The following is a 20,963-nucleotide window of genomic DNA, read 5'->3' on the forward strand; positions in this document are numbered from 1 at the left end:
CAGTCCAGGGTCCGAGGGCCCGAGATGTCGACCCGCTGTCCTGGGCGACGCCCGCTTGGCTCCGTGGTCCCGTGGGGTGGACCAGCTGTCCCAGGGGACTCGGGCCCGTGTCCCAGTGCCCGCGGTTTCGAACAGTTGTCCCGGGCGCCTCAGGCCCGTGTCCCTGGACCCGCGGAGTCGACCAGCTGCCCCGGGAGACTCGGGCCCATGCCTAAGGTCCCAGGGCTCGACCAGATATCCCGGGCGACCTGGGGCCGGGTTCCAGTGCCCGCGGGTTCGACCAGCTGTCTGGGGCGCCTCAGGCCCGTGTCCTTGGGCCCGCGGAGTCGACCAGCTGCCCCGGGAGACTGTGGTCCCGGGGGCTCGACCAGATGTCCCGGGCGAACAGGGGCCGGGTTCCAGTGCCTGCGGGGTCGACCAGCTGTCCCGGGTGACTCGGGCACGGATCCGAGGGCCAGCGGGATCCACCCGCTGTCTCGGGCGACTTGAGCTGGGATCTGAGGGCCCGCCGGATCGACCAGCTCTCCCGGCTGACTCAGGCGCCTGACCAATGGCCCGCGGTGTCAACCCGCTGTCCTGGGGGACTTGCGCCCAGATCCGATAGCTCGTGGGGTCGGCCAGGTGTCAGGGAGACTCGGGCCCATGCCTGAGGTCCCACGATGTCGCCCAGCTGTCCTGGGCCACTCGGGCCCAGGTCCGATGGTCCGCAGGGTCCACCAGCTGTCACGGGAGACTCGGGCCCATGCCTGAGGTCCCGCGATGTCGACCAGCTGTCCTGGGCGACTCGCACTGTGGTCTGCGATCTCGTGGGGTCGACCAGATATCCCGGGCTACTCCGGCTCGGCTCCGAGGGCCCGTGATATCGACTAGCTCTCCCAGGTGACTCGGAATCATGTCCAAGGCCCCGTGGGGTCGACCATCTCTCCCGGGTGACTCGGGCCCGTGTCCAAGGCCCGCGGTGCCGACCAGCTGTCCCGGGCGACTCGGACCCGGTTCCCAGGTCCCATGGGCTCGACCAGATGTCCTGGGCGACCTGGTGCCGGGTTCCAGTGCCCGCGAGGTCGACCAGCTGGCCCGGGCGCCCCAGGCCCGTGTCCCTGGGCCCACGGAGTCGACCAGCTGCCCCGGGAGACTCGGGCCCATGCCTGAGGTCCCGGGGGCTCGACCAGATGTCCCAGGCGACCGGGGGCCTGGTTCCAGTGCCTGCGGGGTTGACCAGCTGTCCCAGGCGCCTCGGGCGCGGATCGAGGGTCAGCGGGATCCATCCGCTCTTCCGGGCGACTCGAGCTCGGGTCCGAGGGCCGCAGGTTCGACCAGCTCTCCCAGAGGACACGCGGCCGGCTCCGATAGCCCGCGGGGTCGACCAGCTGACCGTGGCGACTAAGGCCAGTGTCCGAGGGCTCACGATGTTGACCAGCTATCCCGGGCGACTCGGACCGGGTTCCGAGGTCCCGCGGGTTCGACCAGCGCAGCCGGGCGACACGCGCTCGTATCTGAGGGCCCGCGATGTCGCCCCGTTGTCCTGGGCGACTTGCGCTCGGGTCGAGCGCGCCTGGGGTTGACAAGCTGTCCCGGGTGACTCAGGCACAGGTCCGTGATTCCGTGGGGTCGACCAGCTCACCCGGGCCAAGCGGGCCCGTGTCCGAGTTCCCGTGTAGTTGACTAGCTGTACCGGATAACTCGCGCCTTGGTCTGAGGGCCCGCATTGTCAACCAGTTGTCCTGGGCAAATCAGGCTCGGGTCCGATGGCCCGCGGGGTCCACCAACTCTCCCGGGCAACTCAGGCTCGGGGCCGATGGCCCGCGAGGTCGACCAGCTGTCCCGGGCGACTCAGGCCCATGTCCCTGGGCCCAAGGAGTCGACCAGCTGCCCCGCGTTCTCGGGCCCGGGTCCTAGATCCTGTTCGGTTGACGAGAATTCCCGGGCGAATCGCGCTCGGGTCTGAGGGCCTGTGGTGTCGACCAGCTGTCCGGGAGGATCGCGCCTGTCTCCGATTGCCCTGAGTGTCGACAGGCTCTCCCGGGCGACTCAGCCCATTGTCCGAGGGCCCGCGATGATGACCAGCTGTCCCAGGCGACTCGCACACAGTTCCGAGGGCCCGCGGCGTCGCCCGGCTCTCAGGGGCGACACGCGCCCGGCTCCGATAGGCCGCAGGGTGCACCAGCTGTCCCAGGCGTCTCAGGCCAGTGTCCGAGTGCCCGCGATGTCGACCGCCCCTGCTGGGTGACTCCCGCTCGGGTCTGAGGGCCCGCGGGCTTGACAAGCTGTCCCGGTCGACACCGGATTTGGTCCGTGGTCCCGCGTGTTTGATCAGCTCACACGCACGTCACAGGCCCGGGTCCGAGGGCACGCGTGGTCGACCAGAATTCTCGCGCGACCCGCGCTCGGGTCCGAGGGCCCGCGAGTTGGACCAGCTCTCCCGGGTGACTCGGGCTCGGGTCCAATTGCCCACGGGGTCGACCTGCTGTCCCGGGCGACTCAGGCCAGTGTCCAAGGGCCCGCGATGTGGACCAGCTGTCCTCAGCGATTCGCGCGGTGGTCCGTGGTCCCCTTGCGTTGACCACATGTCCCGGGCGACTGGAACCCATGTCCCAGGGCCCGCGGGGTGGACCATCTGTCACGGGGGACTCGTACCTGAGTCCAAGGACTCGCGCGGTCGAACAGCTGTCCCAGGTTACTCGGGCCCATGTCCGAGGGCCCAGGGAGTCGACCAGTTCTCCCGGGCGACTCAGGCCCGGGTCCCTGGTCCCGCGGTGTCGAGCAGCTGCACCGGGCGACTCCGGCCCGGGTACGAGGTCCTGTGCGGTCGATGAGCACTCCCGGGCGACTCGCCCTCGGGTCCGATTGCCTGCGGGGTCGACTAGCACTCCCGGGTGATTTGGATCAATGTCACAGGGCCCATGTGGTCCACCAGCTGTCCCGGGCGACTCAGGCCCGTGTCCCTGGAACCGCGGAGTTGACCAGCTGCCCCGAGAGACTCGGGCCCATGCCTGTGGTCCTGGCGGCTCGATCAAATATCCCGGGCGACCGGAGGCCGGGTTCCTGTGCCTGCGGTGTCGACCAACTGTCCTTGGCGACTCAGTCCAGGGTCCGAAGGCCCGAGATGTCGACCCGCTGTCCTGGGCGACTCCCACTTGGGTCCGTGGTCCCGTGGGGTGGACCAGCTGTCCCAGGGGACTCGGGCCCATGTCCCAGTGCCCGCGGTTTCGAACAGTTGTCCCGGGCGCCTCAGGCCCGTGTCCCTGGACCCGCGGAGTCGACCAGCTGCCCCGGGATACTCGGGCCCATGCCTAAGGTCCCAGGGCTCGTCCAGATATCCCGGGCTACCTGGGGCCGGGTTCCAGTGCCCGCGGGTTCGACCAGCTCTCTGGGGCGCCTCAGGCCCGTGTCCTTGGGCCCGCGGAGTCGACCATCTGCCCCGGGAGACTGTGGTCCCGGGGGCTCGACCAGATGTCCCGGGCGAACAGGGGCCGGGTTCCAGTGCCTGCGGGGTCGACCAGCTGTCCCGGGTGACTCGGGCACGGATCCGAGGGCCAGCGGGATCCACCCGCTGTCTCGGGCGACTTGATCTGGGATCTGAGGGCCCGCCGGATCGACCAGCTCTCCCGGCTGACTCAGGCGCCTGACCAATGGCCCGCGGTGTCAACCCGATGTCCTGGGGGACTTGCGCCCGGATCCCATAGCTCGTGGGGTCGGCCAGGTGTCACGGGAGACTCGGGCCCATGCCTGAGGTCCCACGATGTCGCCCAGCTGTCCTGGGCCACTCGGGCCCAGGTCCGATGGTCCGCAGGGTCCACCAGCTGTCACGGGAGACTCGGGCCCATGCCTGAGGTCCCGCGATGTCGACCAGCTGTCCTGGGCGACTCGCACTGTGGTCTGCGATCTCGTGGGGTCGACCAGATATCCCGGGCTACTCCGGCTCGGCTCCGAGGGCCCGTGATATCGACTAGCTCTCCCAGGTGACTCGGAATCATGTCCAAGGCCCCGTGGGGTCGACCATCTCTCCCGGGTGACTCGGGCCCGTGGCCAAGGCCCGCGGTGCCGACCAGCTGTCCCGGGCGACTCGGACCCGGTTCCCAGGTCCCATGGGCTCGACCAGATGTCCTGGGCGACCTGGTGCCGGGTTCCAGTGCCCGCGAGGTCGACCAGCTGGCCCGGGCGCCCCAGGCCCGTGTACCTGGGCCCACGGAGTCGACCAGCTGCCCCGGGAGACTCGGGCCCATGCCTGAGGTCCCGGGGGCTCGACCAGATGTCCCAGGCGACCGGGGGCCTGGTTCCAGTGCCTGCGGGGTTGACCAGCTGTCCCAGGCGCCTCGGGCGCGGATCGAGGGTCAGCGGGATCCATCCGCTCTTCCGGGCGACTCAAGCTCGGGTCCGAGGGCCGCAGGTTCGACCAGCTCTCCCAGAGGACACGCGGCCGGCTCCGATAGCCCGCGGGGTCGACCAGCTGTCCGTGGCGACTCAGGCCAGTGTCCGAGGGCTCACGATGTTGACCAGCTGTCCCGGGCGACTCGGACCGGGTTCCGAGGTCCCGCGGGTTCGACCAGCGCAGCCGGGCGACACGCGCTGGTATCTGAGGGCCCGCGATGTCGCCCCGTTGTCCTGGGCGACTTGCGCTCGGGTCGAGCGCGCCTGGGGTTGACAAGCTGTCCCGGGTGACTCAGGCTCAGGTCCGTGATTCCGTGGGGTCGACCAGCTCACCCGGGCCAAGCGGGCCCGTGTCCGAGTTCCCGTGTAGTTGACTAGCTGTACCGGATAACTCGCGCCTTGGTCTGAGGGCCCGCATTGTCAACCAGTTGTCCTGGGCAAATCAGGCTCGGGTCCGATGGCCCGCGGGGTCCACCAACTCTCCCGGGCAACTCAGGCTCGGGGCCGATGGCCCGCGGGGTCCACCAGCTGTCCCGGGCGACTCAGGCCCATGTCCCTGGGCCCAAGGAGTCGACCAGCTGCCCCGCGTTCTCGGGCCCGGGTCCTAGATCCTGCTCGGTTGACGAGAATTCCCGGACGAATCGCGCTCGGGTCCGAGGGCCTGTGGTGTCGACCAGCTGTCCGGGAGGATTCGCGCCTGTCTCCGATTGCCCTGAGTGTCGACATGCTCTCCCGGGCGACTCAGGCCATTGTCCGAGGGCCCGCGATGTTGACCAGCTGTCCCAGGCGACTCGCACACAGTTCCGAGGGCCCGCGGCGTCGCCCGGCTCTCAGGGGCGACACGCGCCCGGCTCCGATAGGCCGCAGGGTGCACCAGCTGTCCCAGGCGACTCAGGCCAGTGTCCGAGTGCCCGCGATGTCGACCACCCCTGCTGGGTGACTCCCGCTCGGGTCTGAGGGCCCGCGGGCTTGACAAGCTGTCCCGGTCGACACGGGATTTGGTCCGTGGTCCCGCGTGTTTGATCAGCTCACACGCACGTCACAGGCCCGGGTCCGAGGGCACGCGTGGTCGACCAGAATTCTCGCGGGACCCGTGCTCGGGTCCGAGGGCCCGCGAGTTGGACCAGCTCTCCCGGGCGACTCGGGCTCGGGTCCAATTGCCCACGGGGTCGACCTGCTGTCCCGGGCGACTCAGGCCAGTGTCCAAGGGCCCGCGATGTGGACCAGCTGTCCTCAGCGATTCGCGCGGTGGTCCGTGGTCCCCTTGCGTTGACCACATGTCCCGGGCGACTCGAACCCATGTCCTCGGGCCCGCGGGGTGGACCATCTGTCACGGGGGACTCGTACCTGAGTCCAAGGACTCGCGCGGTCGAACAGCTGTCCCAGGTTACTCGGGCCCATGTCCGAGGGCCCAGGGGGTCGACCAGTTCTCCCGGGCGACTCAGGCCCGGGTCCCTGGTCCCGCGGTGTCGAGCAGCTGCACCGGGCGACTCCGGCCTGGGTACGAGGTCCTGTGCGGTCGATGAGCACTCCCGGGCGACTCGCCCTCGGGTCCGATTGCCTGCGGGGTCGACTTGCACTCCCGGGTGATTTGGATCCATGTCACAGAGCCCATGGGGTCCACCAGCTGTCCCGGGCGACTCAGGCCCGTGTCCCTGGAACCGCGGAGTTGACCAGCTGCCCCGAGAGACTCGGGCCCATGCCTGTGGTCCTGGCGGCTCGATCAGATATCCCGGGCGACCGGAGGCCGGGTTCCTGTGCCTGCGGTGTCGACCAGCTGTCCTGGGCGACTCAGTCCAGGGTCCGAGGGCCCGAGATGTCGACCCGCTGTCCTGGGCGACGCCCGCTTGGCTCCGTGGTCCCGTGGGGTGGACCAGCTGTCCCAGGGGACTCGGGCCCGTGTCCCAGTGCCCGCGGTTTCGAACAGTTGTCCCGGGCGCCTCAGGCCCGTGTCCCTGGACCCGCGGAGTCGACCAGCTGCCCCGGGAGACTCGGGCCCATGCCTAAGGTCCCAGGGCTCGACCAGATATCCCGGGCGACCTGGGGCCGGGTTCCAGTGCCCGCGGGTTCGACCAGCTGTCTGGGGCGCCTCAGGCCCGTGTCCTTGGGCCCGCGGAGTCGACCAGCTGCCCCGGGAGACTGTGGTCCCGGGGGCTCGACCAGATGTCCCGGGCGAACAGGGGCCGGGTTCCAGTGCCTGCGGGGTCGACCAGCTCTCCCGGCTGACTCAGGCTCCTGACCAATGGCCCGCGGTGTCAACCCGCTGTCCTGGGGGACTTGCGCCCGGATCCGATAGCTCGTGGGGTCGGCCAGGTGTCAGGGAGACTCGGGCCCATGCCTGAGGTCCCACGATGTCGCCCAGCTGTCCTGGGCCACTCGGGCCCAGGTCCGATGGTCCGCAGGGTCCACCAGCTGTCACGGGAGACTCGGGCCCATGCCTGAGGTCCCGCGATGTCGCCCAGCTGTCCTGGGCGACTCGCACTGTGGTCTGCGATCTCGTGGGGTCGACCAGATATCCCGGGCTACTCCGGCTCGGCTCCGAGGGCCCGTGATATCGACTAGCTCTCCCAGGTGACTCGGAATCATGTCCAAGGGCCCGTGGGGTCGACCATCTCTCCCGGGTGTCTCGGGCCCGTGTCCAAGGCCCGCGGTGCCGACCAGCTGTCCAGGGCGACTCGGGCCCATGTCCCAGGGCCCACGGGGTAGACCAGCTCTCCCGGGCAACTCGGACCCGGTTCCCAGGTCCCATGGGCTCGACCAGATGTCCTGGGCGACCTGGTGCCGGGTTCCAGTGCCCGCGAGGTCAACCAGCTGGCCCGGGCGCCCCAGGCCCGTGTCCCTGGGCCCACGGAGTCGACCAGCTGCCCCGGGAGACTCGGGCCCATGCCTGAGGTCCCGGGGGCTCGACCAGATGTCCCAGGCGACCGGGGGCCTGGTTCCAGTGCCTGCGGGTTTGACCAGCTGTCCCAGGCGCCTCGGGTGCGCATCGAGGGTCAGCGGGATCCATCCGCTCTTCCGGGCGACTCGAGCTCGGGTCCGAGGGCCGCAGGTTCGACCAGCTGTCCCAGAGGACACGCGGCCGGCTCCGATAGCCCGCGGGGTCGACCAGCTGTCCGTGGCGACTCAGGCCAGTGTCCGAGGGCTCACGATGTTGACCAGCTGTCCCGGGCGACTCGGACCGGGTTCCGAGGTCCCGCGGGTTCGACCAGCACTGCCGGGCGACACGCGCTGGTATCTGAGGGCCCGCGATGTCGCCCCGTTGTCCTGGGCGACTCGGGCTCGGGTCGAGCGCGCCTGGGGTTGACAAGCTGTCCCGGGTGACTCAGGCTCAGGTCCGTGATTCCGTGGGGTCGACCAGCTCACCCGGGCGAATCGGGCCCGTGTCCGAGTTCCCGTGTAGTTGACTAGCTGTACCGGATAACTCGCGCCTTGGTCTGAGGGCCCGCATTGTCAACCAGTTGTCCTGGGCGAATCAGGCTCGGGTCCGATGGCCCGCGGGGTCCACCAACTCTCCCGGGCAACTCAGGCTCGGGGCCGATGGCCCGCGGGGTCCACCAGCTGTCCCGGGCGACTCAGGCCCATGTCCCTGGGCCCAAGGAGTCGACCAGCTGCCCCCGGTTCTCGGGCCCGGGTCCTAGATCCTGCTCGGTTGACGAGAATTCCCGGGCGAATCGCGCTCGGGTCTGAGGGCCTGTGGTGTCGACCAGCTGTCCGGGAGGATTCGCGCCTGTCTCCGATTGCCCTGAGTGTCGACAGGCTCTCCCGGGCGACTCAGGCCATTGTCCGAGGGCCCGCGATGATGACCAGCTGTCCCAGGCGACTCGCACACAGTTCCGAGGGCCCGCGGCGTCGCCCGGCTCTCAGGGGCGACACGCGCCCGGCTCCGATAGGCCGCAGGGTGCACCAGCTGTCCCAGGCGACTCAGGCCAGTGTCCGAGTGCCCGCGATGTCGACCACCCCTGCTGGGTGACTCCCGCTCGGGTCTGAGGGCCCGCGGGCTTGACAAGCTGTCCCGGTCGACACGGGATTTGGTCCGTGGTCCCGCGTGTTTGATCAGCTCACACGCACGTCACAGGCCCGGGTCCGAGGGCACGCGTGGTCGACCAGAATTCTCGCGGGACCCGCGCTCGGGTCCGAGGGCCCGCGAGTTGGACCAGCTCTCCCGGGCGACTCGGGCTCGGGTCCAATTGCCCACGGGGTCGACCTGCTGTCCCGGGCGACTCAGGCCAGTGTCCAAGGGCCCGCGATGTGGACCAGCTGTCCTCAGCGATTCGCGCGGTGGTCCGTGGTCCCCTTGCGTTGACCACATGTCCGGGGCGACTCGAACCCATGTCCTCGGGCCCGCGGGGTGGACCATCTGTCACGGGGGACTCGTACCTGAGTCCAAGGACTCGCGCGGTCGAACAGCTGTCCCAGGTTACTCGGGCCCATGTCCGAGGGCCCAGGGGGTCGACCAGTTCTCCCGGGCGACTCAGCCCGGGTCCCTGGTCCCGCGGTGTCGAGCAGCTGCACCGGGCGACTCCGGCCCGGGTACGAGGTCCTGTGCGGTCGATGAGCACTCCCGGGCGACTCGCCCTCGGGTCCGATTGCCTGCGGGGTCGACTTGCACTCCCGGGTGATTTGGATCCATGTCACAGAGCCCATGGGGTCCACCAGCTGTCCCGGGCGACTCAGGCCCGTGTCCCTGGAACCGCGGAGTTGACCAGCTGCCCCGAGAGACTCGGGCCCATGCCTGTGGTCCTGGCGGCTCGATCAGATATCCCGGGCGACCGGAGGCCGGGTTCCTGTGCCTGCGGTGTCGACCAGCTGTCCTGGGCGACTCAGTCCAGGGTCCGAGGGCCCGAGATGTCGACCCGCTGTCCTGGGCGACGCCCGCTTGGCTCCGTGGTCCCGTGGGGTGGACCAGCTGTCCCAGGGGACTCGGGCCCGTGTCCCAGTGCCCGCGGTTTCGAACAGTTGTCCCGGGCGCCTCAGGCCCGTGTCCCTGGACCCGCGGAGTCGACCAGCTGCCCCGGGAGACTCGGGCCCATGCCTAAGGTCCCAGGGCTCGACCAGATATCCCGGGCGACCTGGGGCCGGGTTCCAGTGCCCGCGGGTTCGACCAGCTGTCTGGGGCGCCTCAGGCCCGTGTCCTTGGGCCCGCGGAGTCGACCAGCTGCCCCGGGAGACTGTGGTCCCGGGGGCTCGACCAGATGTCCCGGGCGAACAGGGGCCGGGTTCCAGTGCCTGCGGGGTCGACCAGCTGTCCCGGGTGACTCGGGCACGGATCCGAGGGCCAGCGGGATCCACCCGCTGTCTCGGGCGACTTGAGCTGGGATCTGAGGGCCCGCCGGATCGACCAGCTCTCCCGGCTGACTCAGGCGCCTGACCAATGGCCCGCGGTGTCAACCCGCTGTCCTGGGGGACTTGCGCCCGGATCCGATAGCTCGTGGGGTCGGCCAGGTGTCAGGGAGACTCGGGCCCATGCCTGAGGTCCCACGATGTCGCCCAGCTGTCCTGGGCCACTCGGGCCCAGGTCCGATGGTCCGCAGGGTCCACCAGCTGTCACGGGAGACTCGGGCCCATGCCTGAGGTCCCGCGATGTCGACCAGCTGTCCTGGGCGACTCGCACTGTGGTCTGCGATCTCGTGGGGTCGACCAGATATCCCGGGCTACTCCGGCTCGGCTCCGAGGGCCCGTGATATCGACTAGCTCTCCCAGGTGACTCGGAATCATGTCCAAGGCCCCGTGGGGTCGACCATCTCTCCCGGGTGACTCGGGCCCGTGTCCAAGGCCCGCGGTGCCGACCAGCTGTCCCGGGCGACTCGGACCCGGTTCCCAGGTCCCATGGGCTCGACCAGATGTCCTGGGCGACCTGGTGCCGGGTTCCAGTGCCCGCGAGGTCGACCAGCTGGCCCGGGCGCCCCAGGCCCGTGTCCCTGGGCCCACGGAGTCGACCAGCTGCCCCGGGAGACTCGGGCCCATGCCTGAGGTCCCGGGGGCTCGACCAGATGTCCCAGGCGACCGGGGGCCTGGTTCCAGTGCCTGCGGGGTTGACCAGCTGTCCCAGGCGCCTCGGGCGCGGATCGAGGGTCAGCGGGATCCATCCGCTCTTCCGGGCGACTCGAGCTCGGGTCCGAGGGCCGCAGGTTCGACCAGCTCTCCCAGAGGACACGCGGCCGGCTCCGATAGCCCGCGGGGTCGACCAGCTGACCGTGGCGACTAAGGCCAGTGTCCGAGGGCTCACGATGTTGACCAGCTATCCCGGGCGACTCGGACCGGGTTCCGAGGTCCCGCGGGTTCGACCAGCGCAGCCGGGCGACACGCGCTCGTATCTGAGGGCCCGCGATGTCGCCCCGTTGTCCTGGGCGACTTGCGCTCGGGTCGAGCGCGCCTGGGGTTGACAAGCTGTCCCGGGTGACTCAGGCACAGGTCCGTGATTCCGTGGGGTCGACCAGCTCACCCGGGCCAAGCGGGCCCGTGTCCGAGTTCCCGTGTAGTTGACTAGCTGTACCGGATAACTCGCGCCTTGGTCTGAGGGCCCGCATTGTCAACCAGTTGTCCTGGGCAAATCAGGCTCGGGTCCGATGGCCCGCGGGGTCCACCAACTCTCCCGGGCAACTCAGGCTCGGGGCCGATGGCCCGCGAGGTCGACCAGCTGTCCCGGGCGACTCAGGCCCATGTCCCTGGGCCCAAGGAGTCGACCAGCTGCCCCGCGTTCTCGGGCCCGGGTCCTAGATCCTGTTCGGTTGACGAGAATTCCCGGGCGAATCGCGCTCGGGTCTGAGGGCCTGTGGTGTCGACCAGCTGTCCGGGAGGATCGCGCCTGTCTCCGATTGCCCTGAGTGTCGACAGGCTCTCCCGGGCGACTCAGCCCATTGTCCGAGGGCCCGCGATGATGACCAGCTGTCCCAGGCGACTCGCACACAGTTCCGAGGGCCCGCGGCGTCGCCCGGCTCTCAGGGGCGACACGCGCCCGGCTCCGATAGGCCGCAGGGTGCACCAGCTGTCCCAGGCGTCTCAGGCCAGTGTCCGAGTGCCCGCGATGTCGACCGCCCCTGCTGGGTGACTCCCGCTCGGGTCTGAGGGCCCGCGGGCTTGACAAGCTGTCCCGGTCGACACCGGATTTGGTCCGTGGTCCCGCGTGTTTGATCAGCTCACACGCACGTCACAGGCCCGGGTCCGAGGGCACGCGTGGTCGACCAGAATTCTCGCGCGACCCGCGCTCGGGTCCGAGGGCCCGCGAGTTGGACCAGCTCTCCCGGGTGACTCGGGCTCGGGTCCAATTGCCCACGGGGTCGACCTGCTGTCCCGGGCGACTCAGGCCAGTGTCCAAGGGCCCGCGATGTGGACCAGCTGTCCTCAGCGATTCGCGCGGTGGTCCGTGGTCCCCTTGCGTTGACCACATGTCCCGGGCGACTGGAACCCATGTCCCAGGGCCCGCGGGGTGGACCATCTGTCACGGGGGACTCGTACCTGAGTCCAAGGACTCGCGCGGTCGAACAGCTGTCCCAGGTTACTCGGGCCCATGTCCGAGGGCCCAGGGAGTCGACCAGTTCTCCCGGGCGACTCAGGCCCGGGTCCCTGGTCCCGCGGTGTCGAGCAGCTGCACCGGGCGACTCCGGCCCGGGTACGAGGTCCTGTGCGGTCGATGAGCACTCCCGGGCGACTCGCCCTCGGGTCCGATTGCCTGCGGGGTCGACTAGCACTCCCGGGTGATTTGGATCAATGTCACAGGGCCCATGTGGTCCACCAGCTGTCCCGGGCGACTCAGGCCCGTGTCCCTGGAACCGCGGAGTTGACCAGCTGCCCCGAGAGACTCGGGCCCATGCCTGTGGTCCTGGCGGCTCGATCAAATATCCCGGGCGACCGGAGGCCGGGTTCCTGTGCCTGCGGTGTCGACCAACTGTCCTTGGCGACTCAGTCCAGGGTCCGAAGGCCCGAGATGTCGACCCGCTGTCCTGGGCGACTCCCACTTGGGTCCGTGGTCCCGTGGGGTGGACCAGCTGTCCCAGGGGACTCGGGCCCATGTCCCAGTGCCCGCGGTTTCGAACAGTTGTCCCGGGCGCCTCAGGCCCGTGTCCCTGGACCCGCGGAGTCGACCAGCTGCCCCGGGATACTCGGGCCCATGCCTAAGGTCCCAGGGCTCGTCCAGATATCCCGGGCTACCTGGGGCCGGGTTCCAGTGCCCGCGGGTTCGACCAGCTCTCTGGGGCGCCTCAGGCCCGTGTCCTTGGGCCCGCGGAGTCGACCATCTGCCCCGGGAGACTGTGGTCCCGGGGGCTCGACCAGATGTCCCGGGCGAACAGGGGCCGGGTTCCAGTGCCTGCGGGGTCGACCAGCTGTCCCGGGTGACTCGGGCACGGATCCGAGGGCCAGCGGGATCCACCCGCTGTCTCGGGCGACTTGATCTGGGATCTGAGGGCCCGCCGGATCGACCAGCTCTCCCGGCTGACTCAGGCGCCTGACCAATGGCCCGCGGTGTCAACCCGATGTCCTGGGGGACTTGCGCCCGGATCCCATAGCTCGTGGGGTCGGCCAGGTGTCACGGGAGACTCGGGCCCATGCCTGAGGTCCCACGATGTCGCCCAGCTGTCCTGGGCCACTCGGGCCCAGGTCCGATGGTCCGCAGGGTCCACCAGCTGTCACGGGAGACTCGGGCCCATGCCTGAGGTCCCGCGATGTCGACCAGCTGTCCTGGGCGACTCGCACTGTGGTCTGCGATCTCGTGGGGTCGACCAGATATCCCGGGCTACTCCGGCTCGGCTCCGAGGGCCCGTGATATCGACTAGCTCTCCCAGGTGACTCGGAATCATGTCCAAGGCCCCGTGGGGTCGACCATCTCTCCCGGGTGACTCGGGCCCGTGGCCAAGGCCCGCGGTGCCGACCAGCTGTCCCGGGCGACTCGGACCCGGTTCCCAGGTCCCATGGGCTCGACCAGATGTCCTGGGCGACCTGGTGCCGGGTTCCAGTGCCCGCGAGGTCGACCAGCTGGCCCGGGTGCCCCAGGCCCGTGTACCTGGGCCCACGGAGTCGACCAGCTGCCCCGGGAGACTCGGGCCCATGCCTGAGGTCCCGGGGGCTCGACCAGATGTCCCAGGCGACCGGGGGCCTGGTTCCAGTGCCTGCGGGGTTGACCAGCTGTCCCAGGCGCCTCGGGCGCGGATCGAGGGTCAGCGGGATCCATCCGCTCTTCCGGGCGACTCAAGCTCGGGTCCGAGGGCCGCAGGTTCGACCAGCTCTCCCAGAGGACACGCGGCCGGCTCCGATAGCCCGCGGGGTCGACCAGCTGTCCGTGGCGACTCAGGCCAGTGTCCGAGGGCTCACGATGTTGACCAGCTGTCCCGGGCGACTCGGACCGGGTTCCGAGGTCCCGCGGGTTCGACCAGCGCAGCCGGGCGACACGCGCTGGTATCTGAGGGCCCGCGATGTCGCCCCGTTGTCCTGGGCGACTTGCGCTCGGGTCGAGCGCGCCTGGGGTTGACAAGCTGTCCCGGGTGACTCAGGCTCAGGTCCGTGATTCCGTGGGGTCGACCAGCTCACCCGGGCCAAGCGGGCCCGTGTCCGAGTTCCCGTGTAGTTGACTAGCTGTACCGGATAACTCGCGCCTTGGTCTGAGGGCCCGCATTGTCAACCAGTTGTCCTGGGCAAATCAGGCTCGGGTCCGATGGCCCGCGGGGTCCACCAACTCTCCCGGGCAACTCAGGCTCGGGGCCGATGGCCCGCGGGGTCCACCAGCTGTCCCGGGCGACTCAGGCCCATGTCCCTGGGCCCAAGGAGTCGACCAGCTGCCCCGCGTTCTCGGGCCCGGGTCCTAGATCCTGCTCGGTTGACGAGAATTCCCGGACGAATCGCGCTCGGGTCCGAGGGCCTGTGGTGTCGACCAGCTGTCCGGGAGGATTCGCGCCTGTCTCCGATTGCCCTGAGTGTCGACATGCTCTCCCGGGCGACTCAGGCCATTGTCCGAGGGCCCGCGATGTTGACCAGCTGTCCCAGGCGACTCGCACACAGTTCCGAGGGCCCGCGGCGTCGCCCGGCTCTCAGGGGCGACACGCGCCCGGCTCCGATAGGCCGCAGGGTGCACCAGCTGTCCCAGGCGACTCAGGCCAGTGTCCGAGTGCCCGCGATGTCGACCACCCCTGCTGGGTGACTCCCGCTCGGGTCTGAGGGCCCGCGGGCTTGACAAGCTGTCCCGGTCGACACGGGATTTGGTCCGTGGTCCCGCGTGTTTGATCAGCTCACACGCACGTCACAGGCCCGGGTCCGAGGGCACGCGTGGTCGACCAGAATTCTCGCGCGACCCGCGCTCGGGTCCGAGGGCCCGCGAGTTGGACCAGCTCTCCCGGGCGACTCGGGCTCGGGTCCAATTGCCCACGGGGTCGACCTGCTGTCCCGGGCGACTCAGGCCAGTGTCCAAAGGCCCGCGATGTGGACCAGCTCTCCTCAGCGATTCACGCGGTGGTCCGTGGTCCCCTTGCGTTGACCACATGACCCGGGCGACTCGAACCCATGTCCCAGGGCCCGCGGGGTGGACCATCTGTCACGGGGGACTCGTACCTGAGTCCAAGGACTCGCGCGGTCGAACAGCTGTCCCAGGTTACTCGGGCCCATGTCCGAGGGCCCAGGGGGTCGACCAGTTCTCCCGGGCGACTCAGGCCCGGGTCCCTGGTCCCGCGGTGTCGAGCAGCTGCACCGGGCGACTCCGGCCCGGGTACGAGGTCCTGTGCGGTCGATGAGCACTCCCGGGCGACTCGCCCTCGGGTCCGATTGCCTGCGGGGTCGACTAGCACTCCCGGGTGATTTGGATCCATGTCACAGGGCCCATGGGGTCCACCAGCTGTCCCGGGCAACTCAGGCCCGTGTCCCTGGAACCGCGGAGTTGACCAGCTGCCCCGAGAGACTCGGGCCCATGCCTGTGGTCCTGGCGGCTCGATCAGATATCCCGGGCGACCGGAGGCCGGGTTCCTGTGCCTGCGGTGTCGACCAGCTGTCCTGGGCGACTCAGTCCAGGGTCCGAGGGCCCGAGATGTCGACCCGCTGTCCTGGGCGACTCCCGCTTGGGTCCGTGGTCCCGTGGGGTGGACCAGCTGTCCCAGGGGACTCGGGCCCGTGTCCCAGTGCCCGCGGTTTCGAACAGTTGTCCCGGGCGCCTCAGGCCCGTGTCCCTGGACCCGCGGAGTCGACCAGCTGCCCCGGGAGACTCGGGCCCATGCCTAAGGTCCCAGGGCTCGACCAGATATCCCGGGCGACCTGGGGCCGGGTTCCAGTGCCCGCGGGTTCGACCAGCTGTCTGGGGCGCCTCAGGCCCGTGTCCTTGGGCCCGCGGAGTTGACCAGCTGCCCCGGGAGACTGTGGTCCCGGGGGCTCGACCAGATGTCCCGGGCGAACAGGGGCCGGGTTCCAGTGCCTGCGGGGTCGACCAGCTGTCCCGGGTGACTCGGGCACGGATCCGAGGGCCAGCGGGATCCACCCGCTGTCTCGGGCGACTTGAGCTCGGATCTGAGGGCCCGCCGGATCGACCAGCTGTCCCGGCTGACTCAGGCGCCTGACCAATGGCCCGCGGTGTCAACCCGCTGTCCTGGGGGACTTGCGCCCGGATCCCATAGCTCGTGGGGTCGGCCAGGTGTCACGGGAGACTCGGGCCCATGCCTGAGGTCCCACGATGTCGCCCAGCTGTCCTGGGCCACTCGGGCCCAGGTCCGATGGTCCGCAGGGCCCACCAGCTGTCACGGGAGACTCGGGCCCATGCCTGAGGTCCCGCGATGTCGACCAGCTGTCCTGGGCGACTCGCACTGTGGTCTGCGATCGCGTGGGGTCGACCAGATATCCCGGGCTACTCCGGCTCGGCTCCGAGGGCCCGTGATATCGACTAGCTCTCCCAGGTGACTCGGAATCATGTCCAAGGCCCCGTGGGGTCGACCATCTCTCCTGGGTGACTCGGGCCCGTGTCCAAGGCCCGCGGTGCCGACCAGCTGTCCCGGGCGACTCGGACCCGGTTCCCAGGTCCCATGGGCTCGACCAGATGTCCTGGGCGACCTGGTGCCGGGTTCCAGTGCCCGCGAGGTCGACCAGCTGGCCCGGGCGCCCCAGGCCCGTGTCCCTGGGCCCACGGAGTCGACCAGCTGCCCCGGGAGACTCGGGCCCATGCCTGAGGTCCCGCGGGCTCGACCAGATGTCCCAGGCGACCGGGGGCCTGGTTCCAGTGCCTGCGGGGTTGACCAGCTGTCCCAGGCGCCTCGGGCGCGGATCGAGGGTCAGCGGGATCCATCCGCTCTTCCGGGCGACTCGAGCTCGGGTCCGAGGGCCGCAGGTTCGACCAGCTGTCCCAGAGGACACGCGGCCGGCTCCGATAGCCCGCGGGGTCGACCAGCTGTCCGTGGCGACTCAGGCCAGTGTCCGAGGGCTCACGTTGTTGACCAGCTGTCCCGGGCGACTCGGACCAGGTTCCGAGGTCCCGCGGGTTCGACCAGCGCAGCCGGGCGACACGCGCTGGTATCTGAGGGCCCGCGATGTCGCCCCGTTGTCCTGGGCGACTTGTGCTCGGGTCGAGCGCGCCTGGGGTTGACAAGCTGTCCCGGGTGACTCAGGCTCAGGTCCGTGATTCCGTGGGGTCGACCAGCTCACCCGGGCGAAGCGGGCCCGTGTCCGAGTTCCCGTGTAGTTGACTAGCTGTACCGGATAACTCGCGCCTTGGTCTGAGGGCCCGCATTGTCAACCAGTTGTCCTGGGCGAATCAGGCTCGGGTCCGATGGCCCGCGGGGTCCACCAACTCTCCCGGGCAACTCAGGCTCGGGGCCGATGGCCCGCGGGGTCCACCAGCTGTCCCGGGCGACTCAGGCCCATGTCCCTGGGCCCAAGGAGTCGACCAGCTGCCCCGCGTTCTCGGGCCCGGGTCCTAGATCCTGCTCGGTTGACGAGAATTCCCGGGCGAATCGCGCTCGGGTCCGAGGGCCTGTGGTGTCGACCAGCTGTCCGGGAGGATTCGCGCCTGTCTCCGATTGCCCTGAGTGTCGACATGCTCTCCCGGGCGACTCAGGCCATTGTCCGAGGGCCCGCGATGTTGACCAGCTGTCCCAGGCGACTCGCACACAGTTCCGAGGGCCCGCGGCGTCGCCCGGCTCTCAGGGGCGACACGCGCCCGGCTCCGATAGGCCGCAGGGTGCACCAGCTGTCCCAGGCGACTCAGGCCAGTGTCCGAGTGCCCGCGATGTCGACCACCCCTGCTGGGTGACTCCCGCTCGGGTCTGAGGGCCCGCGGGCTTGACAAGCTGTCCCGGTCGACACGGGATTTGGTCCGTGGTCCCGCGTGTTTGATCAGCTCACACGCACGTCACAGGCCCGGGTCCGAGGGCACGCGTGGTCGACCAGAATTCTCGCGCGACCCGCGCTCGGGTCCGAGGGCCCGCGAGTTGGACCAGCTCTCCCGGGCGACTCGGGCTCGGGTCCAATTGCCCACGGGGTCGACCTGCTGTCCCGGGCGACTCAGGCCAGTGTCCAAAGGCCCGCGATGTGGATCAGCTCTCCTCAGCGATTCACGCGGTGGTCCGTGGTCCCCTTGCGTTGACCACATGTCCCGGGCGACTCGAACCCATGTCCCAGGGCCCGCGGGGTGGACCATCTGTCACGGGGGACTCGTACCTGAGTCCAAGGACTCGCGCAGTCGAACAGCTGTCCCAGGTTACTCGGGCCCATGTCCGAGGGCCCAGGGGGTCGACCAGTTCTCCCGGACGACTCAGGCCCGGGTCCCTGGTCCCGCGGTGTCGAGCAGCTGCACCGGGCGACTCCGGCCCGGGTACGAGGTCCTGTGCGGTCGATGAGCACTCCCGGGCGACTCGCCCTCGGGTCCGATTGCCTGCGGGGTCGACTAGCACTCCCGGGTGATTTGGATCCATGTCACAGGGCCCATGGGGTCCACCAGCTGTCCCGGGCAACTCAGGCCCGTGTCCCTGGAACCGCGGAGTTGACCAGCTGCCCCGAGAGACTCGGGCCCATGCCTGTGGTCCTGGCGGCTCGATCAGATATCCCGGGCGACCGGAGGCCGGGTTCCTGTGCCTGCGGTGTCGACCAGCTGTCCTGGGCAACTCAGTCCAGGGTCCGAGGGCCCGAGATGTCGACCCGCTGTCCTGGGCGACTCCCGCTTGGGTCCGTGGTCCCGTGGGGTGGACCAGCTGTCCCAGGGGACTCGGGCCCGTGTCCCAGTGCCCGCGGTTTCGAACAGTTGTCCCGGGCGCCTCAGGCCCGTGTCCCTGGACCCGCGGAGTCGACCAGCTGCCCCGGGAGACTCGGGCCCATGCCTAAGGTCCCAGGGCTCGACCAGATATCCCGGGCGACCTGGGGCCGGGTTCCAGTGCCCGCGGGTTCGACCAGCTGTCTGGGGCGCCTCAGGCCCGTGTCCTTGGGCCCGCGGAGTCGACCAGCTGCCCCGGGAGACTGTGGTCCCGGGGGCTCGACCAGATGTCCCGGGCGAACAGGGGCCGGGTTCCAGTGCCTGCGGGGTCGACCAGCTGTCCCGGGTGACTCGGGCACGGATCCGAGGGCCAGCGGGATCCACCCGCTGTCTCGGGCGACTTGAGCTCGGATCTGAGGGCCCGCCCGATCGACCAGCTGTCCCGGCTGACTCAGGCGCCTGACCAATGGCCCGCGGTGTCAACCCGCTGTCCTGGGGGACTTGCGCCCGGATCCGATAGCTCGTGGGGTCGGCCAGGTGTCACGGGAGACTCGGGCCCATGCCTGAGGTCCCACGATGTCGCCCAGCTGTCCTGGGCCACTCGGGCCCAGGTCCGATGGTCCGCCGGGTCCACCAGCTGTCACGGGAGACTCGGGCCCATGCCTGAGGTCCCGCGATGTCGACCAGCTGTCCTGGGCGACTCGCACTGTGGTCTGCGATCTCGTGGGGTCGACCAGATATCCCGGGCTACTCCGGCTCGGCTCCGAGGGCCCGTGATATCGACTAGCTCTCCCAGGTGACTCGGAATCATGTCCAAGGCCCCGTGGGGTCGACCATCTCTCCCGGGTGACTAGGGCCCGTGGCCAAGGCCCGCGGTGCCGACCAGCTGTCCCGGGCGACTCGGACCCGGTTCCCAGGTCCCATGGGCTCGACCAGATGTCCTGGGCGACCTGGTGCCGGGTTCCAGTGCCCGCGAGGTCGACCAGCTGGCCCGGGCGCCCCAGGCCCGTGTCCCTGGGCCCACGGAGTCGACCAGCTGCCCCGGGAGACTCGGGCCCATGCCTGAGGTCCCGGGGGCTCGACCAGATGTCCCAGGCGACCGGGGGCCTGGTTCCAGTGCCTGCGGGGTTGACCAGCTGTCCCAGGCGCCTCGGGCGCGGATCGAGGGTCAGCGGGATCCATCCGCTCTTCCGGGCGACTCGAGCTCGGGTCCGAGGGCCGCAGGTTCGACCAGCTGTCCCAGAGGACACGCGGCCGGCTCCGATAGCCCGCGGGGTCGACCAGCTGTCCGTGGCGACTCAGGCCAGTGTCCGAGGGCTCACGATGTTGACCAGCTGTCCCGGGCGACTCGGACCGGTTTCCGAGGTCCCGCGGGTTCGACCAGCGCAGCCGGGCGACACGCGCTGGTATCTGAGGGCCCGCGATGTCGCCCCGTTGTCCTGGGCGACTTGCGCTCGGGTCGAGCGCGCGTGGGGTTGACAAGCTGTCCCGGGTGACTCAGGCTCAGGTCCGTGATTCCGTGGGGTCGACCAGCTCACCCGGGCGAAGCGGGCCCGTGTCCGAGTTCCCGTGTAGTTGACTAGCTGTACCGGATAACTCGCGCCTTGGTCTGAGGGCCCGCATTGTCAACCAGTTGTCCTGGGCGAATCAGGCTCAGGTCCGATGGCCCGCGGGGTCCACCAACTCTCCCGGGCAACTCAGGCTCGGGGCCGATGGCCCGCGGGGTCCACCAGCTGTCCCGGGCGACTCAGGCCCATGTCCCTGGGCCCAAGGAGTCGACCAGCTGCCCCGCGTTCTCGGGCCCGGGTCCTAGATCCTGCTCGGTTGACGAGAATTCCCGGGCGAATCGCGCTCGGGTCCGAGGGCCTGTGGTGTCGACCAGCTGTCCGGGAGGATTCGCGCCTGTCTCCGATTGCCCTGAGTGTCCACAAGCTCTCCCGGGCGACTCAGGCCATTGTCCGAGGTCCCGCGATGTTGACCAGCTGTCCCAGGCGACTCGCACACAGTTCCGAGGGCCCGCGGCGTCGCCCGGCTCTCAGGGGCGACACGCGCCCGGCTCCGATAGGCCGCAGGGTGCACCAGCTGTCCCAGGCGACTCAGGCCAGTGTCCGAGTGCCCGCGATGTCGACCACCCCTGCTGGGTGACTCCCGCTCGGGTCTGAGGGCCCGCGGGCTTGACAAGCTGTCCCGGTCGACACGGGATTTGGTCCGTGGTCCCGCGTGTTTGATCAGCTCACACGCACGTCACAGGCCCGGGTCCGAGGGCACGCGTGGTCGACCAGAATTCTCGCGCGACCCGCGCTCGGGTCCGAGGGCCCGCGAGTTGGACCAGCTCTCCCGGGCGACTCGGGCTCGGGTCCAATTGCCCACGGGGTCGACCTGCTGTCCCGGGCGACTCAGGCCAGTGTCCAAAGGCCCGCGATGTGGATCAGCTCTCCTCAGCGATTCA

The sequence above is a fragment of the Sus scrofa genome, chromosome 11 (assembly GCF_054392235.1).
Source record: "Sus scrofa isolate SSC_HxYL_T2T_F1_AM1 chromosome 11, Sscrofa_HxYL_maternal_Yorkshire_Landrace_v2.0, whole genome shotgun sequence".
Lineage (NCBI taxonomy): Eukaryota > Metazoa > Chordata > Mammalia > Artiodactyla > Suidae > Sus > Sus scrofa.